The sequence below is a fragment of the Zonotrichia albicollis genome, chromosome 3, assembly GCF_047830755.1.
Source record: "Zonotrichia albicollis isolate bZonAlb1 chromosome 3, bZonAlb1.hap1, whole genome shotgun sequence".
NCBI classification, from domain to species: Eukaryota; Metazoa; Chordata; class Aves; order Passeriformes; family Passerellidae; genus Zonotrichia; species Zonotrichia albicollis.
The window spans coordinates 86,759,177-86,784,414 of record NC_133821.1 but is presented as its reverse complement, the minus strand read 5'-3'; the positions used below and the strand labels follow the sequence as shown (position 1 = coordinate 86,784,414).

The 25,238-nt window shown below is 37.6% G+C and overlaps 1 long non-coding RNA gene across 2 annotated transcripts in view; it reads left to right on the top strand.

The window, feature by feature from the left end:
- Window positions 1-25,238, top strand: part of LOC113459617 (uncharacterized) — a 41,904-nt gene that overhangs the window by 8,277 nt on the left and 8,389 nt on the right. Inside the window, exons 2-5 of one of the 2 annotated variants that reach the window (XR_012579689.1) lie at window positions 11,366-11,698; window positions 14,780-15,073; window positions 18,439-18,603; window positions 19,167-19,233. This is a non-coding gene — a long non-coding RNA (uncharacterized LOC113459617). The remainder of the gene's footprint in view (window positions 1-11,365; window positions 11,699-14,779; window positions 15,074-18,438; window positions 18,604-19,166; window positions 19,234-25,238) is intronic. The other variant, XR_012579690.1, reaches the window with a different exon arrangement.

Here is a 25,238-nt window from a genome sequence, read left to right as displayed (position 1 = left end):
GAGGCTCAGCCTTGATTATTCTCTACAACTACCTGAAAGGGGGTTTCAATCAGGTGGGGTCAGTCTCTTCCCCAGGAAATGAAAAAAAAAACCCCAACAAAAAAGTCCCAAACAAACAAAAGCCCCAAATCAATCAACCTACCAACCAATCAAAACCCCCAACAAATAACTCCAAAACACAATATTTGAACTGAAAAACTAAAATGAAAACAACATCTTGTTAGTTACATGACAAGTGGTTTAGTTTTCAACTAGACAGCATTTAAGTTTTGTAAAAGTGTCAATATTTCAGATTTTTTTCATTAAAACAGAAAGCTCTGGATTCCAATCTGATTCTTCTAAATTGCAGCTTAGCCAGCTGCTCATATGCCCTACTGTTTGACAGCTCTCAAAGTTTGACCAGACATGAAGATAGTTAGACAGGATAGAGCTCCCAAACTCTGAAATATAGAAGAGGAGTTACAATTGAGAAAATTAATGTGTAGTACCTAGAGTTTGAATTCCAACTCTCAAAACCATTTAATAATTCAATTGCATTTCAATAGCTAAGTGCAGCATATCTTAAATCAAAATCAGGCATGAACAGAGGGTATTCTAAATATAAAATGTCCTTTCAATTGGCACAAGCACATCAGGGATAAATGTGATACCCAAAGACAACCAATCAAGTATGTGAAGAATTAAAATAAGCTGGAAGCATGTGTGCTCATGTAAACTAAGCATGTAACTGCCAATGATTTCTATCTTCTGTATTTTTTGTCTTCTGTTTTTAATAGACTAAGGTTTAAATATATGAAGAAAAGGGGGCATGTATTAAGCTGTAGGCTGACTGGGGTTTTTTTTTTCAGTCCAGGAGAACAAAGTCCTTTTGTATGGAGTACATCCTCACAATTTGTCTGGTTGTTCACATTTTCTGACTCAATCTCAGTGCTCAACAGTCAAGTCTACATGGGGAGGCCTCTCTGTGAGCTGCCTGCTATCCCATTAAGCATTCTTTTTGAGCAAATATCTCAAAGTGCAGCTCTGCTTGTGTTGCCCTCCTGCTTTGTAATCTAAATCTCTCAGGGAACATCAGCAGGGACTGCTTGAGCACACATCACTGATCATATCATGATCAGAGGTCAGTGATCATGCCATGACCATATCATGAGTACACATGTCATTTCCAGCACCAGCAGGCATTCTCTGCCTGTGGAGCTGCTTTCTGTCATTGTCTGGCAGGATCTGTTCCTAGATCATGGCTGAAGATCCACAGCATGTACCATTTCCATTGGCCCCTGGCCAGGAGAAGATCACAGAATCATAGAATTGTTGAGGTTGGAAAGCACCTCCAGGATGACCAAGCCCAGCCAGTGTAGATAAGACACTGACCGGTGAATCATCAGGTCAGAAAGCAGGCTAGTCTGATCTGTGAAAAGTGTCCTGTACTTTATTTAGTTTTATGGTTTGGGATAAATTAGTGCTTTTGGGGTTGTTAGGTTGTGTGGCTTAGTGCTGACCCAGAAGTCGATCAGGAAGCAGACAGTGACTCAGACATTGTCTCATCAGCACCCGCCTGGCTCTGAGGAACACTCCCTACAGGAGCACCTCCATTCCCAGCAGGACTGTTTCCTATGTAGAGGGGAAGATGTAGAGACAAGGCCTGCAGAAATCATGTTTCCCCAATGCATATTGTAGGTATGAAAGCCATGCAGGGGATGTATTTCTGCATTTCCCTGTGCAAATTGAGCCCCAAGTTGTTTTCATTCCCTTTCTTCTATTAGAATAGTTGATAATTACTCTGGCACTTGCCTCTCATGATGTCATAATTGGTACCTCACACTTCTGTGTGGTTAAAAGTTTTAAGAAACTCAAATCTGTGTTAAAATTATGAGACTTATTCCTTCTACTTGGCAGATCCATAAATTCATGTCTTCCCATCCCCTCCTGGAATCTCTAACTCCAAATGAATTTAATGCGGCATTTAGAGTTGGTTTAATTACTGCTAAAAATGAGAGGAAAAGGGTGAGGGTAGAGCTCATGTTGAATTTTTTTTTTCAGTGCATTTAGACTGAATTTTTATTCTATTTTTACTCAGACACTTTTTTCTGCTTCAGCTTCTTATAATTATAAGGCTTTTTGCTAGGCATAAATAAGTGCTCTTGGTACACATGGGAACAGCTCTGTGTGAGAATAACTGACATTCAAAGGTTTTAACATTTTCTTTTTTGCTACCAATTCAAAAGCATATCACCACCCAGTTTAGCAAAATTAAACACCAACACTAAGGTCTGACTGCAGCGGATTAACAAAACTGCTTGTAACCAGAGCTCAGACACAGCTTTACTCTATTTGTCCTGTGTACCCACACAGTCAAGTCTCATTTTTCAGCATTTTTACTTTCTTGACCACAGAAATGAACTTTAGAAACTCCACTAACAGAACACTGTCTAGCCAGGCCCATTCCATTTTGTTCTTTCTTATTGAATTGAGCCTCAAAATTGACAGTTGCATAAGAATACGTGACTAGACTGTCACAGAGCCAAAGCCTGTTTGCTATGCATCTCACATCTTCCCCAGGCTTTCTATCATTTAGTGCTGACAGCATGAATGGATACAGAGATTTACTGACTGACACTGCAAAGTTGCCATTGTCAAGACAGGCAGACACCCTAATGATGTGCAGCATTGCTGAACTTAAAAGCGAGAAGGGAGGAGGAAAGAGAGGCATTGTTTCCATGGCTACACAATACTACTTCTTCCACACCTCTTCTTCTCACAGCCTTGCCATCTGTGTCCATTCTGCAGATAGCAGTTATGTCTCATTAAAATATTTAATGACTACTAAGTTGTTAATTAGAGAAGGTTCAAATAGGATAGTGCCTTGCTGTAAATATTATTCACATAGTAATCTTGAAAAATGTTATGTAAAGAAAATGATACCTCTATGTGTCTGATTTAACTCCATGTATATCAAGTCAGCTTGGAGTCTACTGCAATGCAATGTCTGGGTGGTGAGTTGCCTGCTCCATCCTTTCAGTGTGTTGGTATTTGGAGGAGAGCACTTAATCACAGAGGTTCTTGGGCTGTATTTTTAATGTGGTAGTACTACTACTGACATCTGAAATACAGAAATAACGAGATCAAAGTAATTATCTAATTAAGTCTCAGCTCTTGGAAACAACCATAATATTCATTTAGAGGTATTGACTTGACACCCAATATGAATAGGTGTCACTGTCCAAACTAATCCAATGGGAAAAGGCAGGCAACTTCCAGAGACAGAGATCCTCCCCTTTCCTGTAGATCTTTTGCATGCTGCAATAATCTTCAAGAGCTGACTACGCAGTCCTGAGTGGCAAGATTAATTTGGTAAACAAATTGGTCTGACTTGGAAATGTACCCTCCAAAACTGTTCAGTAATCTTTTTCCCACCACTCATGGCCACCACTGGATTCCCTGCAGTAATGTGAGCAGTACTGGGACAACTGGAGCAGCTGCACACCTGCAGAATTTATACTACAAAACTGAGGATTAAAGCAGATGGACAGCTACAAACCTGAGGAGCAGAGATATCCAAATAAAGCATCTTCACATTTTGAAGGTGCAAGTGACTCATTTAGAGACTGCATTCTGTGAAGTTCTTTACTGAGAAGTCCTTTTACATGATTCAAAGGATTTGGGTATGTTTAGCAGTATCTTCTTCTTCATTATACTGCATTTGTTTAGTCACAGTCCACCAGAGGCAACAACATTCATTCCTCTGACCTCAGTAGGTTCAGAGAGGATATAAGTAATGGTTGTTAATAAAAGAGTATAAGTGGAGTTAAATGATTTGCAGAGTGTATAGACTCTCCTTCTTATTAAGCTCCTTTATACTAAATTACTTTATTGCTTCCAGAAATTTAAAGGCATAAGATATTTATACATAAAAAATACAAAGCAGCTTTAAGCTGAAAATATCAAGATGTAAATAACTAAAAATACTTGAAGAATATCTCCTAGAAATTATGCATACATTTACAGCACAATTTCCTTTAACGCCATAGGGAAATTCTCCTCTGATAAGAGCCAGAGACCTGCAGTTTTGCTATAGGATATGATTAATTTTTAATGAAGGTATTTGTGGCACAAAAATACAAATGTCCCAAGAGCTGCAGACAGAAGACTCGCTATTCATTTGTCTGCTGAGCACAATGAGTTTTTCAGGCTTGTTTCTGCAACTCTTACTTGGTACTGTGTAGGTCTCCAGCTCAAGTGAATCATCTCTGCATACTGTGAATCATCCTTTGTGGGAGCTGCAGAAGAGACTCTTTGTTGTTCACTCCCCACGTTGAGAAAGACATGAAAATTGCCAATAGATGTCCAAAAAGACCATCATGTACCCCAAGCCTCCCCAAGGGTTTCTTTGGCTCTATACATTTTACTGGTTTTGCTTGGCCTGGCTTTGGCACTGGGGAGGCTACAAGGGCAGTTTCTGTCGGGAACTGCCAGAAAGCTCCTCCATGGCTGGGAAAGCCAGAGCTAGCCAGCTCCAAAGATGGACACATCCCTGGCCAAGGCAGGGCCAGTTGGATCTATTCATAGTAATGTCTCTGGGGTAACATACTGAAGAAGAAAAAGAAAAAAGTTATTGCACTGTTGTAATGGCAGTCAGAGAGGAGGGGGGTGAGAGCATGTGAGAGGAACAACTGCAGACAGCCAGGTCAGTGGAGAAGGAGGGCCAGGAGGTGGCCTGGGTGCCAAAGCAGAGATTTCCCTGTTGCCTGTGGTGATTGCCATGGTGAAGGAACTCTTCCCCCTGCAGCCCAGCAGGGTCCATAGGGAATGCAGAGATCCCCCCACAGCCTGTGGAGGAGACCCAGGCTGGAGCAGGTGGATGTCTGAGAGGAGTATGTGACCCTGTGGGAGACGTGAGGAGAGAAGGGCCCTAATCCCATGCTGGAGAAATGTGGAAGTACTCCATCCACCCCATGGAAGAGTGACCCATGCTGCAGCCATTTGGTGAGGGCTGCTGCCCATGGGATGGACTGACATTGGGGAGGTCTATGCAGAACTGTCTCCTGAGGGAGGGAACTCACAGTGCAGCAGGGGAATGATTCCTCTCCCTGAGCAGCAGCAGAAACAGTGGGTGATGAACTGACCATAGCCTCCATCCTGTGTCTCCTTGGCTGGGGTAGGAGGAAGAGCTGGAAAGGAGGGAGGGCTTGGTGCAAAGTGTTTTTTTTTTAAGGTGTTATTTTTTATGGTTTTATTTTACTTGTCATTACCTTGCTCTGATTTTGCTAGTAATCAATTCAATTCATAGCTTTAATTAGAGCCTGTTTTTCCCGTGATGGCATTTGAGTGATCTCTCATATGTTGAGTGTTCTGTCCCTGTCCTTACCTCGACCCATGAACCCTTCATTGTATTTTCTCTCCCCTGTCTTCCTGTGGAGAGGAGTGATAGAGAGGTTTGGTAGATTCCTGACATGCAGCCACGGTCACCCCTCTACAACATATTCAACAAAATCTGTCTGAATTTCTGAGTTCAAAGAGGGTGACACCCCAGGATGATCCTTACCTCCTTTTGATTAACTGGACATATAACAAGCACAGTATGCATTTGTCAGCAGGTGTAGAATTTATAAATATGATTTGCAAATTGACATTCAGGTTTGTGAAGACATGCAGTATGGTACTTTGAGTTTTACTACACAGGTTTATGAGCAGTAATATCATAAGATTAACATCAAAACTGGTCTCTGGGTGGAATCTGCTCCTTACACAGGATATAGCTCTGGAGAGGGGCTTAGCTTCCCAACTAAGAGACTGTTTCCGTTGTGGTTTTTAGTCCCTCTTGTCTAAGAAATATAATATTATTTTAAAAAAAACCCAAGCAACTCCACACATTTCCCTGTCCCCACTTAACACATTAAAGCATACTTTAATCTTCCTAAACAGCATGAAAAACTTTAATTTTAACCTCAAGTGGATGCCCTCATTAGACAAATCACAAAATACAATGGAATATCTTAAAGCCTTTCATACTTTCAGCAGAATTATTAAAAGTTCCTCAGAGAATAAGGAACCTTACAGGCAGGTTCACTTCATTTTGCTTTAACCACCTAAAAACTTAGGTGTCTGTCTTAAGGTACATTTTGTCAAGCTGCTTTGGAAGATGGAACTTGTACGTAACAATTTATCCTACCTGTCTTGAAAAAAAATCCTGGTTCATGCTTTGAAAATCCCCACATCCTTTCATAGACAACAAGTCACAGAATTATAAAATGGCCTAGAGTGGAAGGGACCTTAAAGATCATCTATTTCCAACTTCCCTGCTGTGGAGAGGGACAACTTTCACTTGACCTTTCACTTGACATGCTCAGAGATCCATGAGTTCATAGATATCTATGAAACATGGGTAACAACCTTACTCTAGGCATGCAGTTTTAAGACAAAAAGTCAACTGAGATTAGCTCACACATTCAGCTGCATTTATCCTAAATTTATTCTTAATCCTATTCTGTAATATCAGCCATTACAGAGATGAGCTGCAAGTCCACAGAACTCAAACAGGCCCTAAGGTCTTTCTTGAAGACAAGCACAAGATGTGATATCCAAGACCACATCTATTTCTAGTATTATTTGCAGATTATTCAAGTGTGTGACATAGTTAGATGATTTGTTCCTCTTCAATATTCCATTTTAGTCCAGAGCATCTTTTCCTTCCAGGAAAGTAGCCAATTCCTGAAAGAAAAATATCCAGCAATCCAAGGTTTAAGGTGACTAGCAGAATTTAATGAAACTACACCTAAAAAGGAAGTACATTCAACATATTAAACACATGCTTAAAGCTGTTGAAAATTATAGATGTTTGGATAAAACAGACTAATAGAAAACTATGTACAGTCTGTGTTTGGGATATAAGGGTCAGAGCAAAAATCTGATCTACATTTCCAGCCTGAAGAGTCCATGCTACGTGTCTCCATGGTGAATCATAATGAGACAAAATGGATATACATCAACCAGTAAACAAATATCTACTGTTCTTTGCTTCATATATACTTCACAGATATATTTGAAAAAAAATGGAACAGAAAAAAACCAAAACAAACAAAACAAACCAAAACCAACTACAACAAAAACCAAGGTAGAAAAAAAAGTGCCCACCAAATGAAAAAACCTCCCCTTAAATGGCTGAATTTTTCATATCTTGCTGATAGGGTTTTTTAAAATTGTTTCTAATTAGTGAGAAGCTATTATTGAGTCCGTTGCTGTCTGGATTTCTGCATTTCAGAACTGAAAACCAGCAGCCTTCTGATATCTTGAAATAGGCCTGGGAGCCTCAGTAACACTGTTCCCAAGTAATATGCAAAATATACCACAAATAAAAGAATGATTCTTTGAATGAAAATCTTTAGGAAAATCAGTGCACATTAGAAAGAATTGAAATCAGTATCTCTTAAAACGAAAGGTTTTTCATTCCCTATAGCATCTTCACAGATGAAAGTCAGTTGGCATATCTAATATAAACCAATCTTCAACAGTCTGCCCTGCTAGCTTTGGAGAACTTGTCTCATTAAAGTAAAATTAATTCTGCAGTTCTTTTTACCATTTGTGCATTCTGTGCTGAAAATCTCTTTTCCCTTTATTACGCTGTCGTAATGACCAATTTTTGAGTCATCAAAATCCCAATAATCCAGCAGCATCTGAGCACTCTACAGTTTATACTTAGAGTATTAGTGCTGGAGCATCTAACAACCTTTTCTCTTTGGCTGGAGTATTTTTTTTTTCTCGACAGCTGTCAAGCTAAAACCAAAAGAACAACTGTTTAATAAATCCTTTGTTTTAGAGGGTTGCCTTTTAATTATATCTCAGAGCCATTTTTTTGCAAATGAAGTTTAACTGTGATACTCTTACACACCATAGGGTTTGCTTAGTTTTAATTTACTACACTTAATTACATCCTATTATATTAGAATTTGAGAAAGTATGTATTCAGTTTGCGATTTCAAGTAATCAAGCTGGGAATGCTGAATACTCTGATCTGGATTCTGTACATAAAATATTCATAATGAAAGTAAACAAGCTCAAAGAGAATTCATGTTAAACCACAGTACCCTTCTACCTGTATGTCTTTCAGCCTGTGTGTTGCTGAGTTTCCTTCAAGATCACCACTCATTATTTAGAACATGATTATTAGAATGGCCTGATTCAGACTAAAGGTCTATCCTGATTCCAAAAGTTCTGAGGCACACTCATGCTGAGTATAGATATGAAGCAAGCACACTGGGTACTTTTCCCTGATATTTTCGCAATCTCTTCTTTCATAGCACGGGGATTGCAACAAAATTGTGGTGGTTTCTATATACTTAGTTAACACACTGAATTTCCTGGAACTCGAGGAAACTACTCCATCTCCTCTAGAACACATAGAAACTGTTGGATTCTGTCCTTATTTGTATTTGGAAAATTTGGACTGCATTTTATCTTTTCTCTGGTCCTTTGGGCAGAAGCTTAGAAAACTACCAAGAAAAGTAGGCAAAGAGTTTCAACCTCTTCTAATTCTGAGTTTATTGGAGATTTGGATACATTGAACCATGTCAACTATGAAGTCAGACCAGATTGTTCCAGGTTTCATCCCAACTTCAAAAAGTTGCTGCTGCCAAAACCTCTTTGGGCAACATACTCGACCATTTGACATTTCTCTGGGGCAAAAGTTTTCATTTTTGACTTTACTTTAAAAGCATGAACCTTTCCTGGTACAAATTATGCCCGCTGTTTCTCAATCTCCATTTGGTGCCTGGTTCTGAACATGTATTAAATCCTTTAGATCCATGGCATAATATTTTTTGATTCTTCGCTTACAATGTTATTTAAGGGTTTGCTTGCTATAGACAGGATCATTTAAAAAGACCAGTCCTAATTCTGTATTTCTGAATATTTAATTTGGGCCACTTAGAAAGTGGCATGGAAAACCAAAAATACTTGTTTCTTCCTAACTAGAACCCTTCAGCAAAATAAAATATCTCCTCAGGAAATATTTTACTTTAACTTTTCATTCTTATTGTACAATGCGGTATTGAATGTTGAGAAAAAAAAGCATTTTGTTTGTGGCATGTAAGATGGATAGTCCTCATGATAGCTGCTCCCTATGAAGATGGTGACAGAGCCACCTCCAGACACACATGGGGTTAACAGTCACCTGGATCAGCAGGTTATGGGGCACACCAAAAAAAATAGGGCTGCAGTGTGACTAGGATGAAGTTATCTGCTGCTGTTTAGAGCAGGGGTAAGAATTTGTGGCATCCCACTGAAATATTCCTTCTGTAACTGTCTAAATTTGCCCTCCGAAAGAACGAACTAAGCTTCTCCTGGACATTCCTTCTTCTCTCAGCCTTATCCCTCCCTCAGTTACGCATCACTCTTCCTCTTTGGCCTGCATGGGAGGAAGGCCCAGCTGATCCCTGGGTCCTCATGTCTGGAGCAACATGATTCAGTTTTCCAATGTTCAGTTTTGCTTGCAGTGCCGTCAGAGCCAGCTCTGTATGTAGGTCGTGGCTCTCCCTTGTTATATTTATGATGCTGACCTCAAGGTAACCCAAAGAGGTTGTCTGGGTACGTAGAGGAGTGATGTTTCTTTAAGTAAGAAGAGCAGATATAGAATACCTAATTAAAATGAAATATGTCAACTTGGAGTCCTAGATAAATCTGAAGCAGAAACTAAGATGACATTGCTTACTTCTGTAAGAACAGCGGTCAAACTAAATTTCAGTCTGAGTTTAAAGATACAAAGTCTCACATTTTAGCCTGTTTAAGGACTATTGTTCATCTTCTTTGACTGTTTTATATTTGGCTTTATTTCTTATCTGTATCTTGCTATGTTATGACAGGTCTTCTAAATAATAAGGCTGTCCACTGGGAAGCCTTTTAAGCAAAGGGATATAGTAAAAAGTGTCAAACTTAATACCCTTTTTCATCAGCCTTGAAAACAAAACAGAACAAAAAGAATTGTCATAATTACTGCAATTTTTTGCCATGTAATATAGGATTTCTATGAGGGACATTTTAAAGTATAAATTTCCCCAGTCCTATGAATTGCAATCCTCATGGCTTCTAGGATCAGGATATCATACAAGATGGAAAACAGCTATGGATTTGTACTGAATTTAGAACTGTAATGATTTGCAGATCCCCTTATAAAATCCTCTAGGGCAAAATTTGCTTTTCAAGAGTATAAATAATCTCTTTGGTGAGGATGAGTCTCTTTGCATTAGGAAGTCTTCTGAGTCTATGTAACCTACCGCTCTGCCTACAATTAGAATTTTTTATTAGAAGCTAGAACTGTCTGAATAAGAACAAAAACCATTGGAAATAAAGAATCTCAAAAAACGTATATATATATATATATATATATGTGTGTGTGTGTTTGTGTGTATGTATATGTGTATATATATATGCATGTAAATTATTGGCCAGCTACGTTGATAATAATAATTAAAAAAACAAACAGTAAATAATGGAGAGGACTGTGCTTTTGAACCAGAGTGGAACCCATCTCATCTAATTTTAATTATCTAAGAATTTACTGCATAGCTTCAGATAATTATTTTAGATTCTCACTAATTAGAAGAAAAGGAGAGAGAATGCTGTCATTATCCTCAAGCAAGCAGAATGAGTCACTCTCTGGAGGTACCTCTTCCTAAGAGAGAACTAGAGAAGGACAAGATACAATAAACCTAGACTAGGCTGGTGGGACAGGATTTGATTCAATACATTTATATTTATATGTCAATATAAATTAATGTGCCAGACAAAATTCAGATTGTCCAAAAGCATAAAAGCTGTCTGAGCTCTCATTATTGTCAATGAAGATATAATCAACAGAGACATGATGTTCTAGAGCAACTGCAGCTGCCCAAGTGAAGGCGTCAACAGCAGCATGAGAGAATATTTGTCTGGTTTCCAATAACTTTAGCTAGATCTTTATAACTGGTAAAGGCTTCTTAGGCACATGGTTTACCAATGGACACATGGAAGGTCCAGTTTCAGACTGAAAATTTTTAAAGGGCTAAAACTAGGTGAGATGGATCATATATATGAAGAATTGGATAGCTTTGGGAAACACTTATTTAGACAGAATGAAATTTAAAGGCAAGCAATAGAAAATTTAAATACCTGACATGAACACCAGCTGTACACATTGCATAAACAGTATAGACAACTTTCTTTGGCTGTTATAAAAATAGCTGAAATTGGAGTGCCAGCAGGCAGCATACAGTTAGCTGCCTGTGTGTAATGGGGTGAATGTCCAAACCCAAACTTTTGAACTATCTAACAGAGACAGAACTGCTGATTAATCATGAGACTGATTAGACGTTTCCTTATTCCTTTTTAAACTTAGGGACTTGGAGTCTGAAAGGAAGAGGCAATCCTGAAAAGGTACTGAAGAGGTTTCTAAAGAGAAGAGATGATAGAAAATCATGAAAGAAGGGAAAGATGACAGCTGGAGGAAGAGTAACAGAGATGTCTGGAGTCAAATGCGGGGGATGCCCAGGGATTTTAGCCATTGGCACCTCAAATGGATAACTCTGAGCAGATGAACAGCAGGAACCAATACAATTTTCTGCCTGACAATGGCAGACCAGCAGTGACCTCCCTACAAATCAAGACCTATGAGCATTGTGCTGTGGAAGAGAGCAAGTGAAACAATTCATGAAATCATAGAATATCTCAGGTTGGTAAGGACCCCATATAAATCACCAAGTCCAACTCCCTCCCTTCGTTCAGGACTACCTAAAACATATGAAAAGCTTTAATCTTGTTGATTTTTAAATGAATACCAGCATTCAGCCTCACTACAAGTTGTGGCTTACTTTGTCTTACCTGTGTGGCACTTTGAAAATCAGCTACTAGGAAAATGATTTTTATGCTTAGTGGACAATTCAGAATGAGTTTGCACTGTAGGTTTGTGATTCAAATGCATGGTGCAACCATAAAAAACAAATAATGTCCAGGAGGTAATTTTTTCTCTTTTTATAGCATTGATAAAAACAAAGTTAGGAAAGAATTCTGGAAGAAAAGTGTGAAAACTATGGGTGATAGAAGAAACTGCCTTCTATTGTGACACTTAGAGAGCTCAGTTTCCCACTGATGAATGCCTTTGTAATGCTAAAATATTCAAGAGCTAAAGAATATATCACCTAATGCTATAGTCTGAGTTTTTTTAAAAAACACATGCTGTTTTATGGGAAGGAATGCATCTTCCTGTACCTGTATATGTATTTCTATATATACTTACATATACATGTACACAGTAGAAAGCTCCTGGGGGAAACAGACATTTGAAGCGATGATAGCTTTTCACCCTTTAATGTTTTCCCAGCAAAATTATTTAACTCTTGGGCCAGTATATTTTTTTTTAAATTTAGGTTGTCAAAGTGTAGAGGCAGTAATAGGGTAAAACATAAGAACTTCCAATATTTGAGGTTGTCTGGACTTCTTGTTACCCTTTGTGAACCTGCACAGGAGAGATAGAGTCCATACCCAGGGGAAGCATCTTACAATGGTTCTTAGTTGGACTTCAGACAGTGAAAACTTCCAGTAACAGATAGGTAATAACATAAAAATTAGTAGCAACACCATTTCCAGGCCGGGTTGATTATTCTTCCATGTGATAACACAAGGAGCAGGCACCCACTTGGTTCCCAGGGAGAGGTGGAGAGCCAGGAGGGCCCCCAGGAGCTCCCTCAAGGAAGGTGTCTGCCCTGCATGTGCTTGGGTGCAGCAGGGAACATCCTGGGTACACAGAGCACTGGAGCATCCACATCTCCCATGGGAGGGAGCTGCGGGTAGGGAGTTTGTGCCTGAAACCCACACAGCCTGGGAGAGATGTGTGTGTGATTTAAATGTTGGGTGATCACTTACAGCAGGTATTTCAAAATCTCTTTGGCTAAGTCTTGTGTCTCATGCTGTGGATAATCTGGTTTAACATCAAGCAGATCCTGGAGGCATGGTTCACTAATTGCCAGTTAATTATGTTATTATTAAATCAACGCATTTCCAGTTCTGAAGTCCATGATGCAAACATGTTTTAGGCATGACTCCTGTGTGTGTCTGTGGCTCATGCAGATCTGTGGGTCCCATGGATATCACACACAAATGTGTCTTCAGACATACACTGTCTGATGGCTATTTTGGCTGCATACAAGCAGAAAAATCTACTTAGACCAGCCATAAATTTCACAAAATCATAAAAACAAGGTTCCATATGGAAGCATGTATGTGGATCATAAAATAACTCAAAAAAAACCTCTGACTGAAGGAATTTTAAATGGGTACCCAACTACGAATAGAGGTACCTTGAAGGATGCTTAAGTGGTATTGTGGCACTGCAATATTCAGAGGCATCCAATTGTACTGAAGGACAACTTTCTATAAGAAGTGTGCTTACTAATGTAGAATTAGTGCTCTTCTCTTTTTGCTCAGTATGAAAATACTTTATTTGATTATCCTCCCACACTCCTTTTAAAATAAGACTATGAGTTATAAAGCTTCTAAATAGCTAGATTAGGTATTTTAAAAGGTCATAGTGACATCTGAAAATAGATCCTTAACATTTTTTAATGTTACAGAGGCTTAAAATATTACATAGGAATAAAAAAATAACATAATTAGGACTACGAGGAGAAGTACCTGCTAAATTAACATAACCTTGCAGCCTTTTGTATGGATTTTTAATATCATTGAACAAATCATAAAACTAATATCAGGAAGTCAAAAGTCAATTTTAGTAAGCTCAAGTTTAAGTTTAAAAATCTCTTATTGCAGGTTAATGACACTTTAAATTTAAAAAAAAAAAAAAGGAAAGAAAAGGAGGGTGTTTTTTTGGGTCTCTGTTAAGGACAGAAAGGAAAAAAACATGAAAAACCCCCAACCCTACTATATTCTTTCATGTAGCTTTCATGTATCCGTCTAAATCCTGAAAGCCTTTAAACAAATAGTAGTAATCTCCTAAAATATATAGTAATATGTTTTCTGAGACACTGGAAAAGAAGAATAAGAAGCAATTCCAAACAATTTGCAATGGTAAGAGACTATCTCTCATTAGCCTTCAGTCCATCAGTATATTGAAATATATGCTCAACTTCAAAACCAAAAAATGTGCTGCTCCCTTGGTCTACCATACAACACTGCTTAGCTTAAACCTCTGGCTCTTAAAAAGCAAACCTGAGCTCTTAAAAATGAAGCTGATCCTCAGGGGCTGCCTTGTTTAAATATATAATCACTTTTTGGTACTACAGAAGGGACGTGCAAAGGATACCTGGGGTTCTCTGGAGACTGTAAGGTTTATCTGATATTGTAGGTGGTCTTCAGGTGAGGATCTGGCTACTGCTGCACTGGGCTAAACACAGATTTGTGTTTCAACATTGTTGTGTTAAAACTCATGTCTTTCCTTTAGCCCAGACACTGACTGCAGCACTGATGAGCTCAGGATCTGAAGGAGATAATTAATGCTTTGGAAATTTTTTTCCAGACTTCAGTAACTGCTGAAGTGTCTCAATAAAAAACATGTGTTCCTATATCCCAAAACAGAAAGCAGCAAGAAAAAGAATTCTCTTGTTTAGAAAGAGAGGAAGGATGTAACTCTTCAGTGGTTCACTGTACAAAATATGCTCTTTAAAAATCAAATTTTTTCAGATAATTTCTAATATTTTAATCATACATATTTTTATATGTACCATATTTAATTGTGAAACTGATAAAGAATGTTGCTGTTTTAAAGACAGAGAGTAAATAAAATCTTTTTCTCCCCTAGGCCAAGAAGATGGAGGCATTTTTAAATTACTCTGGAACCAAAGCAAATAACTCTGCGACAAATTGGACTAAATTTTTATATCATGTATAAATGATAAAATTTAGTATAAAAATTTAGTATAAAAATTAAGTAGTACTACAAATTACTGTATGTGATGATTATATGAAAGGATTCAGTCCTAAGTTATTTTTAACCCTCGTGCATGTCTTAATTATTTAAATCTGAAATGGCTAAAAGAGGACAGAGAAGTGAAAGAAACAGGAACCTGGAATTCTCCTACTTGACCATCCTCTAGTAAGTGACAGAAAAGCTATCAGCTGAGTAGATATTTAAATCTGAATGTGAAAATTGAATTCAACCATAGCCCTGTCTCCAAAATTTAAAGATTACTTAAATTTGAAACATATGCATTTCCACATCTTTATGAATGTTATGTATCCATTATTTTATATATTTCATTTCACTAACAAATTTTGCCATTAGAGACTATTGTAGTGGAGAAATGTATCATAAAAACTCAACTTCCTCCTTTCTAGATATTAAATGGGAACATTCCTTCGAAATGAAACCATTAAAATGCATTTTCAATGCCTTTAACAGCTCATTTTCAGGCTTTCTTTCTGCTTACCATGATCAGTATACAACAGTCATGATTTCTTATGCCTGAAAGACTGGACACTGGAAAAATGTATTTCATACTGCCTTGTCATTGCTTGTTCTGAGGTATATTAGGCTGCAAGGTGTTACATTAAGCTGTGAAGATGATGGCTCTACCTGGGGAAAAGACACTTTTAGAAAAGCTTAATTATGTTTTTATACTCTTTATAAGAATTCATCAACAAACAAAAATCCAATTCTTGAATACATCATTCTTAAGAAATACCCATTTATTATAGAAAAATTCATTATTATAGAAAAATTCTCAAGTCCCTGTGTGAAGTAGATCTGTTGGTACATGTTGGTGAAATCAGAGCTCTTTAATCCAAGAGCTTTTTAGTGCTGTGACAATTTCAGATTCATGCAGTTTAACTCCTCCCAATAGCAGTAAAAGGTCAAATCAAGAGTTCCTTCAACACTGAAATCAGATTCTAGAGGGTTTCATATATTCCAAGTATGTGGACTAGTCTAGGATCTCAAGGATGTAATTTACCAACAAATGTACCAAAATATAATAAGCTTTAACAGATTCCCTTTACCAACCAAAATATAATAAGAAGCTTGAGGAATTTTGATGCTGCAAATTTGCTGAGGGGCCTTTTAATCTAAGAGATTTTTGCAAAGTCTAGGGTCCTGTTGTGGTTTGGGTTTATTTGTTTTAAGTTAAACAACATCCAGTGATGTTTACTTAGAAGGTATCATGCATTTTTTATTGTGACTCTTTTCTTTAGCTGAGTTTGAAAATTAGTTTATTTCATTTATGTCAAATCCTTTTTTCATGGAAATGTTTTATTGATTACAAGTACTAAGACAACCACATAGTGGTATGTAAACATTATCTGACTCATTCAAGTTCCTTTACTTCATCCTTTACTTTCTCTTCTTGTTTTACACTCTGGGCATATTTGTTATGTTAGACATATTCTGTTACACAGCAAACAGCTATTGATTCCATCTGTGTGTTTGAAATCATGCATAGTCCAAATGTTAGTTAAAATCTGTTTGTTATCAACAAACTGGTTTAGTGAAGACACAAGAGTAGCTTTTCTTTGTTAAAGATATCAAGTGATGTCTTGGAATGCATGAAACCTCTGCAAGGATATTTATAAATACAAATAGAATAATAGTGTTAAAAGCAACCATGTCTTTATTACAGCTTTTTTGATATCACCTTAATCCCTGTGGGTGAAGATCCTGTAGACAGACAGTAACACAAAGTGAGGGAGACAGATATAATGGATAAAAATAATTATGCAGAGGACCAAGAGCTAATATAACATTTTAGTGAATGTTTTTACTCTATAAACTCATATACAGTCCAAAACAACCATAAAGTTTGGGGGTTTTTTTATTTACAGGGACCTTGATTATACCTATTAATGGCATTTTTAAAGCAAAAAGAATTAGAGTGATTTTTAAATGGGAGGAAAGAACTCATTAAGGGATACCTTGCCCTCTGTCTTGCAGCTGGTTATTGTAGACTTTGCTAACATTGGCTCTTAAGGGATATCAGAAAACTGTCTTGCGGAGAGTGTTATTCTGTGTTTGTGCTGGTTTTGGCTGGGACATATTTAATTATTGAAATTGTGTGCACACAATGGTTTTCATGAAAAGACTACAAGTTGGGGGGGTTTTGCCTTTATTAAAATCAAATTTATTTATATTTAATATTGCAATATCTTTAAAAATGTTTTTTCAACTAGCATGATTTGACACTATTTTTTTTTCCAGTTGAAATACTCAAATTAGCTGAGAGGCATTTTAAATCAACCCCAATGACTCTTTTGTCTAAAGAAAAGATCTCACCTGACAAATTTCACCCTTTCAAGGGATAATCAAACTTCAGTTATTACACCAATGAGAAGCAGAGGTATACATACACCATTACAGAAGGGATGCATTTTGCAAAGGGTGATGTGAGAAGTCAATGATGCTCCAATGGGACACATGGGGCACTGCACAGGGCAGAGCAGGCACAGCTGGGGGAGGCACAGCAAGAGGTGAAGTTGAAGTTAAGCCTGGGAGGGGTAGGGCACTTAAAAATTCCTTCTTGTTTTTCACTGGCCTATGCTATTTAAATTGACAGTAAATTAAAATAATTTTCTGAAGATTAACTTGTTTTGCCCATGACTGGTCTCCCTGTCTCCCATCCCATCTGGTCTCCCTGCTCTCCCATCTCTCTGTCCTTATCTTGACTCATGAGCTTTTAATTGTATTTTCGTCCACTGTTCTCTTGAGGAAGGTAAAGGATAGAATAATTTGGTGGGCACCTGACAGCCAGCTAAGTCAAACCATAGCACTGTTTTCTGTACTTGCTAATTTGGCACAGCCAGGTGATGTGGTTATTTCTGTCTACAGTGTTCTCATTTCCTTACCCTGTACACTGTCATACAAGATGAGTGGGTCCCATTAATTCCAGCGAGGTTCCTTGGACAAAGGGATCTGACTGGAGAAAGAAGAAAAAAGCAGCCTCATTTGTTGCTACAGGTGCAGCCATTCTTTTCCAAGGAACATATGAGAGGGAGAGGGAGAAAGCAACGTCTCCTGTGGGTCATTACTAAGTTGATGCTTGGCACCTTCTGAATTGAAGCAATTGAAACCACTGAAAATGTTCACAAAATAGTTTAAAATTGTCTCTATCTACAATAACAGAAATCCTCTTTTATTTTATTTTTCTTTGTTTTTAATTGAAAGCACAACTTTACTCAGAAAACACTGGTTTGGAGTCAATTAAAACAGAAGAGAGTATGTCTTTGCCAAAACATTTTATATAGCTGCTCGTCTTTATCTCTCTTGGCCTTCTCAGTGACTACCTAAATGTAAAAAAAACCACTAAAATTTTACAATTCTACAAATATAGCAGATACTATTTTCCTGGTTCATGATTTAGTGCTGTGAAAGGTGTTAATTTCCTGCATGGTGCAAATTCCTAGTTTATTTAGAAAAGTTGAGAGCAGATAAAAGCTTTTTTTGCTTTTTTCAACTAAGCATTTTTCTTTCAGACACATGAAAAGATAGAACAATCTAAATATTCTATGTAAAACAAAAAAATCAACACAAGCAACAACTGATTGAAAATTTCACATCTCTCTCATCCACGTGATCTTTCTGACAGATTCTCTCTCTCCTCACTGAAGGGCTGGAATATCAGAAAAACAGGCCTACAGGTAAGAGAGCTGGCTGGTTGCCTGCTTATCCAGTTACTTGGGTAAAAACAATGGGGGGGCGTTAGTTCTGGTTTTGGAATTAATTTCTGCTTCGCCCCTTTTAAACAAAAAAACAAAAGCATAGCAAAAGAACAAGAAAACCCCAAAACCACAACAACAAAGCAAAACAAACTACCAAGTAAAGAAACATAACGAGAGTTTCAGGTACCTCAGTGTTATCTGTAACACTGACTGTGGACCTAGATGCCAAATAAAAATAGATTAGACTTTTAATAGACATTTTAAAATGCAGTGAAATTGAATGTATATAGAAGACAGTGTTACCAAGGGCAAGAGCTTTCCATCAGTCTTTTATTCCTCATATGGGCATTTTGACTATTTATAGTAATTTCAGTTATCCTAATGACAAGGTCAAGGCACTTGCCTTTTAGCTTTTTTCTTTTTCCTCACCATGTATTTATTTTGTGATCAGGAAGGCTATATGGAGCACAGTATAAGACCACCAATTTATTTTGGCTCATCACTAAATGCCAGTAACATCTTCCAATTTCCTTTTATTGCAGAGATTTCTGTGTTACTTCGTCATAATATTGTTTGAATGGCTGGAACAAACACCTAAGCCATACTGAGGTGAGAGACAGAAATTACACTTTCAAAGGAAAAAAGAGGAATCACAGCTATTTCTTTTGCTGACTCACTGGCCAGCAAATCATCTCAAATGAGAACCAGGGTGCTAACAGATTATTTCCTTGTGGTTTTTATCCCTTGTACAACAAATAAAAGGCTTAACAGCAGTAATTTGGGTAATGCAAAAAATGAAAGAGAGTAAAAAGGGAAAAAAGACAAAAAATTTTTAAGGCCTTGCTAGAACAGTTATAATTGTTCTGATTGAAGTTGAGTAGAAAATGGCTGCCTAAATATCTTTAGTTTCTTCCTTCTCCACTGATTTTATTGGTAAGAGGTGATGACAATTTTTTTCCCCAAGAAATGTAAAAGCAGCATATTAATGTGGTTGCTCATCAGTACATAAGGGAAATTTTTTCTGAAGAGGTCAGATTATGTCTAATCTTACTATACCTGAGAGGAAAAGGCAAAAAACAGACCTAAAGGGACAAGTGATCTTTAAAATAGATCTGGACAAGGGGCAAACTTGTATAGACAAAGATTATTCTGTGTTGTTCTACTCAACTGTATTATTCTACCCAAGACAGAGCATCTATTTTCCGAGACAATAAAAGATATTCCTGGCTCTTCTCAGACTGTCTCAAATCACCTCTGCTCTGAAGTGAACTTCTTGTTCACTGCTGTATATGCAAGTATTTCACTAGGGCTGCTCAGAAGTGTTTTTGAGGAAGTGAGAGATGGAAGTTACATCACTTCTACAACAAAGTGTAAAACATGTAGAGCAAGGCAGCCTAAAGCTAAATGAGAGGGAGTTTATTCCATAAGGTTTGCACCTCTGTACTCTGTTTAAATGTTGTTCTGTTTGACCTCCCCAGATAGAGAGAAGTAAGACATAACAAACATCAGCTACTCAGAGCCCAAAACAAATAAAAATGTCACAGACTTAGAGCGGTGAATAACAATGATACAAGGAAAAGCTTGTACACATTAATAAGTAATTTATCAGCATCAAATAAATAAAAGTCAGCACCACTGACCTTTTTCATAAGTACCCAGAGCAAATTAAATGAAAAACTATTCCCATAAAATTAGAAGATCAAAACAGATATGCAATCTAATGCAATTGTTAGCAGGCGGTCAATTTGATAGACTTTTGTGGCATTGTTCCTACACTTGTGAAAAAGAACAAATTCTTAATAAAGTGGAGGATAGCTGAATTCACTTTTCAGTCATTGCTATAATTTGACTTCAAATTGGAAATAGTTAGGGACAGAGCACTGAATCTGGCTTATAATTCCTATACTTTGGTCTTCTGAAGATTGTGATCTGAACTGCATTGCATGAGATTGAGTATTTTTTAGAGAACAAAAGTCTTAAATTGTAAGTGGGGATGTGTTAGAGGTAGACAAAAACAAGAGTCTTCTTTCCTCTTGAAGTTAGTGAGTTTAAGCTTTACCTCAGTGAACTTTTTCAATCTATTCTCAACCACAGAGACTTTAAAATCCCAGCTGATGTTAATGGAAGTTTGGCATGTGATTATGCATTTTGTTGAACTGAAGTCTGAGGACATATCAAAACTAAAATCACTGTAAAGACTTCCATTGCCTTTTGCTAGGTTTAAAATAGGTTGTTTTGTAAGTGAATGAATATAAAATCTCATCCTCTCACCAGATAACATTTTGGTCTCACCCTATTGGAAATAATTGGTTGTCCAAGGTCAGCTGTCTGCCTGTTTTCATCAAAGATTGGATCTCTGAGAGCCAGTGGGGTAATTGAAATATTTCCATTTGAGGTTCAAGGAAGTTTTTCATCTGTATTTATTTTTGTGTGTTTCACTTCCATGCCATTGGTCGGCACTATCTTTTGGAAAATTCAGAATATTTTTTATCTTAGTGGTCCTTTCTTCTTCATATAAACTCCATGACTTCACTGCTACACTGCACTAAAAATAAACATGTTTTTCCTCGTTTCGTCTAATCACACAGCCCCAATATCCATATTAAAATATGTCTTTCAATATGCTTGTATGAGACAGTTAAGATTATCTCTAACGAAAAGCATTTTTCTGTCCTTGAAAGAAAGGAAAGCATTTCTGTAAAACCTTCCTGATACTCGTGTTCTAGTGTCCTGCCTGAATCCCAGAGCTTGTTAGAGGTGACAACTGGAAAATGCAAACCAATAACAGGTTCTCTGAGAAGAGAGGAAACAGAGACGTAAAAAGTCTCAACTGAAGTTCCACCAAGCTAATATGATTTAAGTTTTCAGACTTGAGAAAAGTAAGATGAGGGGGAATCCTTAAACTTTAATGTGATGCTGGAAAGAAGTATCAGTAGTCAGGAAGGTGAAATGTGTTCAAGTCAAATAAACACAAAACCAGAGTGTTTTCTGGTTATTAAAGCAAATAGGATCTTACATCTGCTTTATGGACTAGATCAAGACTATTTAGTAAACAAGTGCTGAGTATTTTTATTGTAGCTATTATGTTGTGTTCATGATATAAAACTATGAATTGGAGGATAATTTCCTTTTCTTTTCTTTTTTTTTAATTTTTTTTTTACAGTAAAGTCTTTTGGATAAATCAGTTTGGGGACCACTGGTTGTTTAATACTTACATACATTGGGAGGCCTGAGAACAGGAGCCAAATATCTGTGTTATCTGACCTGCATGCATTGAATCACAGGACCACAGAATCTCTGCTGTAAGAGGAGAGCTCTTAGATCATCACCACCTTGTTACTGTTAAACCATGTCCTCAGGTACCACATCCACACCTTTTTTGAACGCTTCCAGGGACGATGATTCCACACTTCTGCAGGCATCTTGTTCCAATGTCTGACCATTCTTTGGAGATACATGTTAGATCTTAGCTGAGATTCTTGGTCACTGATCATCCAAATCTACCTGACACTTTGGTTCCCATCCTGGAATCACATCCCTGTACATGAGAGAGCACATGGCAGAAGGGCACTAGGTCATGCTTCTGTACTTCCTTTAGGTGGAAGTAGGATTCAAGTTCTGCTCATGTATCCATCAAGTCAGACAGGATGATTAGATCATCTGGATCTAAACACTGGGAAGAAAGTGCAACAACTTTGATGACTGGCCTGAGGAATGTACCCCTGAAGAAAAAAAAGAAAATTAAGAGGCAATTCACCAGATAATCCTGAAAACCCTTCTCATAACCCTAAAGCACACTCATTTTCTATATGTGTTGTTTAGGAAGGGATGTGTTTTGAGACTCTTCTGGTAGCTGAGAAGTCATTTCCATTTGCTACTATAATGATGTCACAAATTTCCCATTTCTTATCCTTTTTTGGCAGTAGAAGATTTTAAGGTGTTTTTTAGTCTCTTCAAGACAAAATGGTGTGACCAGAGTTCTGTTGTTGGGGTTTTTTAATTTTTCTTTTTGTTATGACTCCTTGTTCCATTTACAGTTATGTTTGTATTACTCCGTCTTTGCAGGCATAAATTATCCTTTCAGATTCCTGAATGGATGTCAAGTGAAATAATTGGCAGATTGTCTGATTTAATAAATTTTTAACATTATGACATATTACTAAAATAATCAAACCATTGAGATACTTTCTGCCTGAATCAAAGCCCGTTTTAAAGAATTTTTGCAAAGATTCTCCTGGACTTTGGTGTGTATTTGATTACTGATAGCTTATCAAGAATGCACATTTGTAGGAGAAACACTGGCTTCATTGTGGCTGTTTCCAGCCTTGGGCTCATGACTTAAGGGTTTTACCATAGAAATTCCATTATTCCCACTAGATAAAACAGGGTCTGAATTCCAGGCATAGCATTCAAATTTCAGCTACTCACATAAACTAAGGCAAATGAATGCAAGATCTTAGCACAAGAAAATTTTTCTCATATGTTCTTGGCATTTCCACTGAACTCTCTCTGACATCTCATTTTGAAAGCTTGAAATGTGATGAATACATACTCTCCCTCCCTGAGATTTTAATTTCACTGATACCTTTAGATATAAAGCCTAGAGGATTTAGTAAGAAGTTGGCATACAGGGAGCTGGTAACTTTTAGGAATGTCACCTGTGCTTCTGAGATTTACTGCTTTTCAGCCTACTGAATGGAAATAGAGGAATTTTTAAAAATAGTGGCAGAGGCAATGTGGCCAAAACCTACTCCTCACTGAAGTGTAGGATACTGAAGTGTTCTGGATAAACACATTTGTCCGTTGGCTTAAGTCAGAGGTTTAAGAATGCGGAATGCAAAACTGATTTTTTCAGAGACTCTGATCTTATGCAGCACATATGAATTTTATCATCCTACCTGCCTTACCTGCCAAGGGATTGCCTTTACCCAGACTTCAGTAAAGATTCTTAGTATACTGTGTCCCATAGAATTCCCTTGGAGGAGCTGCCAGACCATAGCTTGGACTGGTGCACGCTTCACTGGATTAAAAACTGTTTGGATGGCCAGGCCCAGAGGGTGGTGGTGGGTGGGTGTTGGGACCAATCCTATTTAATGTCTTTATCAATGATCTGGATGAGGGGATCAAGTGCACTCAGTCAGTTCACAGACAACACCAAGCTGGGCAGGAGTGCTGATCTGCTGGAGAGCAGGGAGGCTCTGCAGAGGGGTCTGGACAGGCTGGACTGAGACTGAAACCAATTTTTTGAGGGCCAACAAGGCCAATGCTGGGTCTTGCCTTTGGATCACAACAACCCCAGCAGTGCTACAGGCTGGGGAAGAGTGGCTGGAAAGTGTCCAAGAGGAAAAGGACCACAGGTGGTTGGTCAAGAGCAGCTGAACATGAGCCAGAGTGTGCCCAGGTGACCAAGAAGGCCAAAAACATCCACACAGAAATTGCGTGGCCAGAAGGACCAGAGCAGTGATTGTTCTCCTGTACACAGGTGAGGCCATACCTCAAATCCTGTGTTAGTGCTATGATTCAATGAGTCTAGTGTCAGCCTCAAAGAGGTCATGTGAAAATTATCTTTATTAACTCTCCCATGAAGATAGAAGCACCAAATTAAGCACTCAACTTCTCATTTTAAAGTAGCTGAGAAATCCACAGGTGTATTGACAAATGACAACTAGAATCCCATCTGGTCATATACAGTGGAACTGCCATCAGAAATAAAGCCTGGACTTGTTCATAGAAAAAACAGGAGAAAACACACTTTGAGGTTTTTTTAAGTCTACTATATTAACACTGCTGTGTACACTTCCACATGAATTTCATTGTCACTGATACTGAGATAAACAAGGTTCATATTAACACCAGAAATTTTATTTTGAGCTCTTTCTTTGAATGTGGGCAGCTCTTTCCATTCTTATTCTTTATATACACCTAGGAAGAATAAATCCAGCATTAGAGCCAGTACAAGGTTTTCTCCATTTTTCAGTGGTACAGGTGCTGCACAGACAGAAGCAGAAACTCAATAATGTCAGAAAGTCAGATTGTGAGCAGGCAGCCCCAGATATGTGACACAAAGTTATCATTCCTCTAAAGCAGGTCTTTAACTCAGTATCAAAAAAGAGATTGGGAATGACCATGCTGGCTGGTAAAAAAGCTGAAAGGTTCATTGGACTATCAGCTTTCACCAGCTGCTGCTGGAATTCATAACAGGGAAAGGATTCTTAGGAATGCCCAGGAAAAGTCACATTAAGATACTCTGACACATACTTTATTAAAGAGAAGAAAACATTAAAAGTTGAAATTTTTGCTATAAAATACATTATTTCTCCACTGCAAACAGTGTGCCTTAATATATAATTTTCTGTCATTGGAATGAAGTTTGATGGTTCTGCTTTATGTTATTATAGAATTGGTTTTCATGTGATGGAACTAATGCATCACATATACCTAATTTTCATTTTATGGATCTCTATCTTACATGATTGCACATATTCACTTTTGTTTTTCAGATCTGTTCTTCAGCAGTTATTCAATAATTTTATGAAACTGTTCAGCATCTGCCAGGTTTTTCACATTTTGCCCTTCAACTGCATAATGCAAAATATTTTTTTATCTTCCTCATA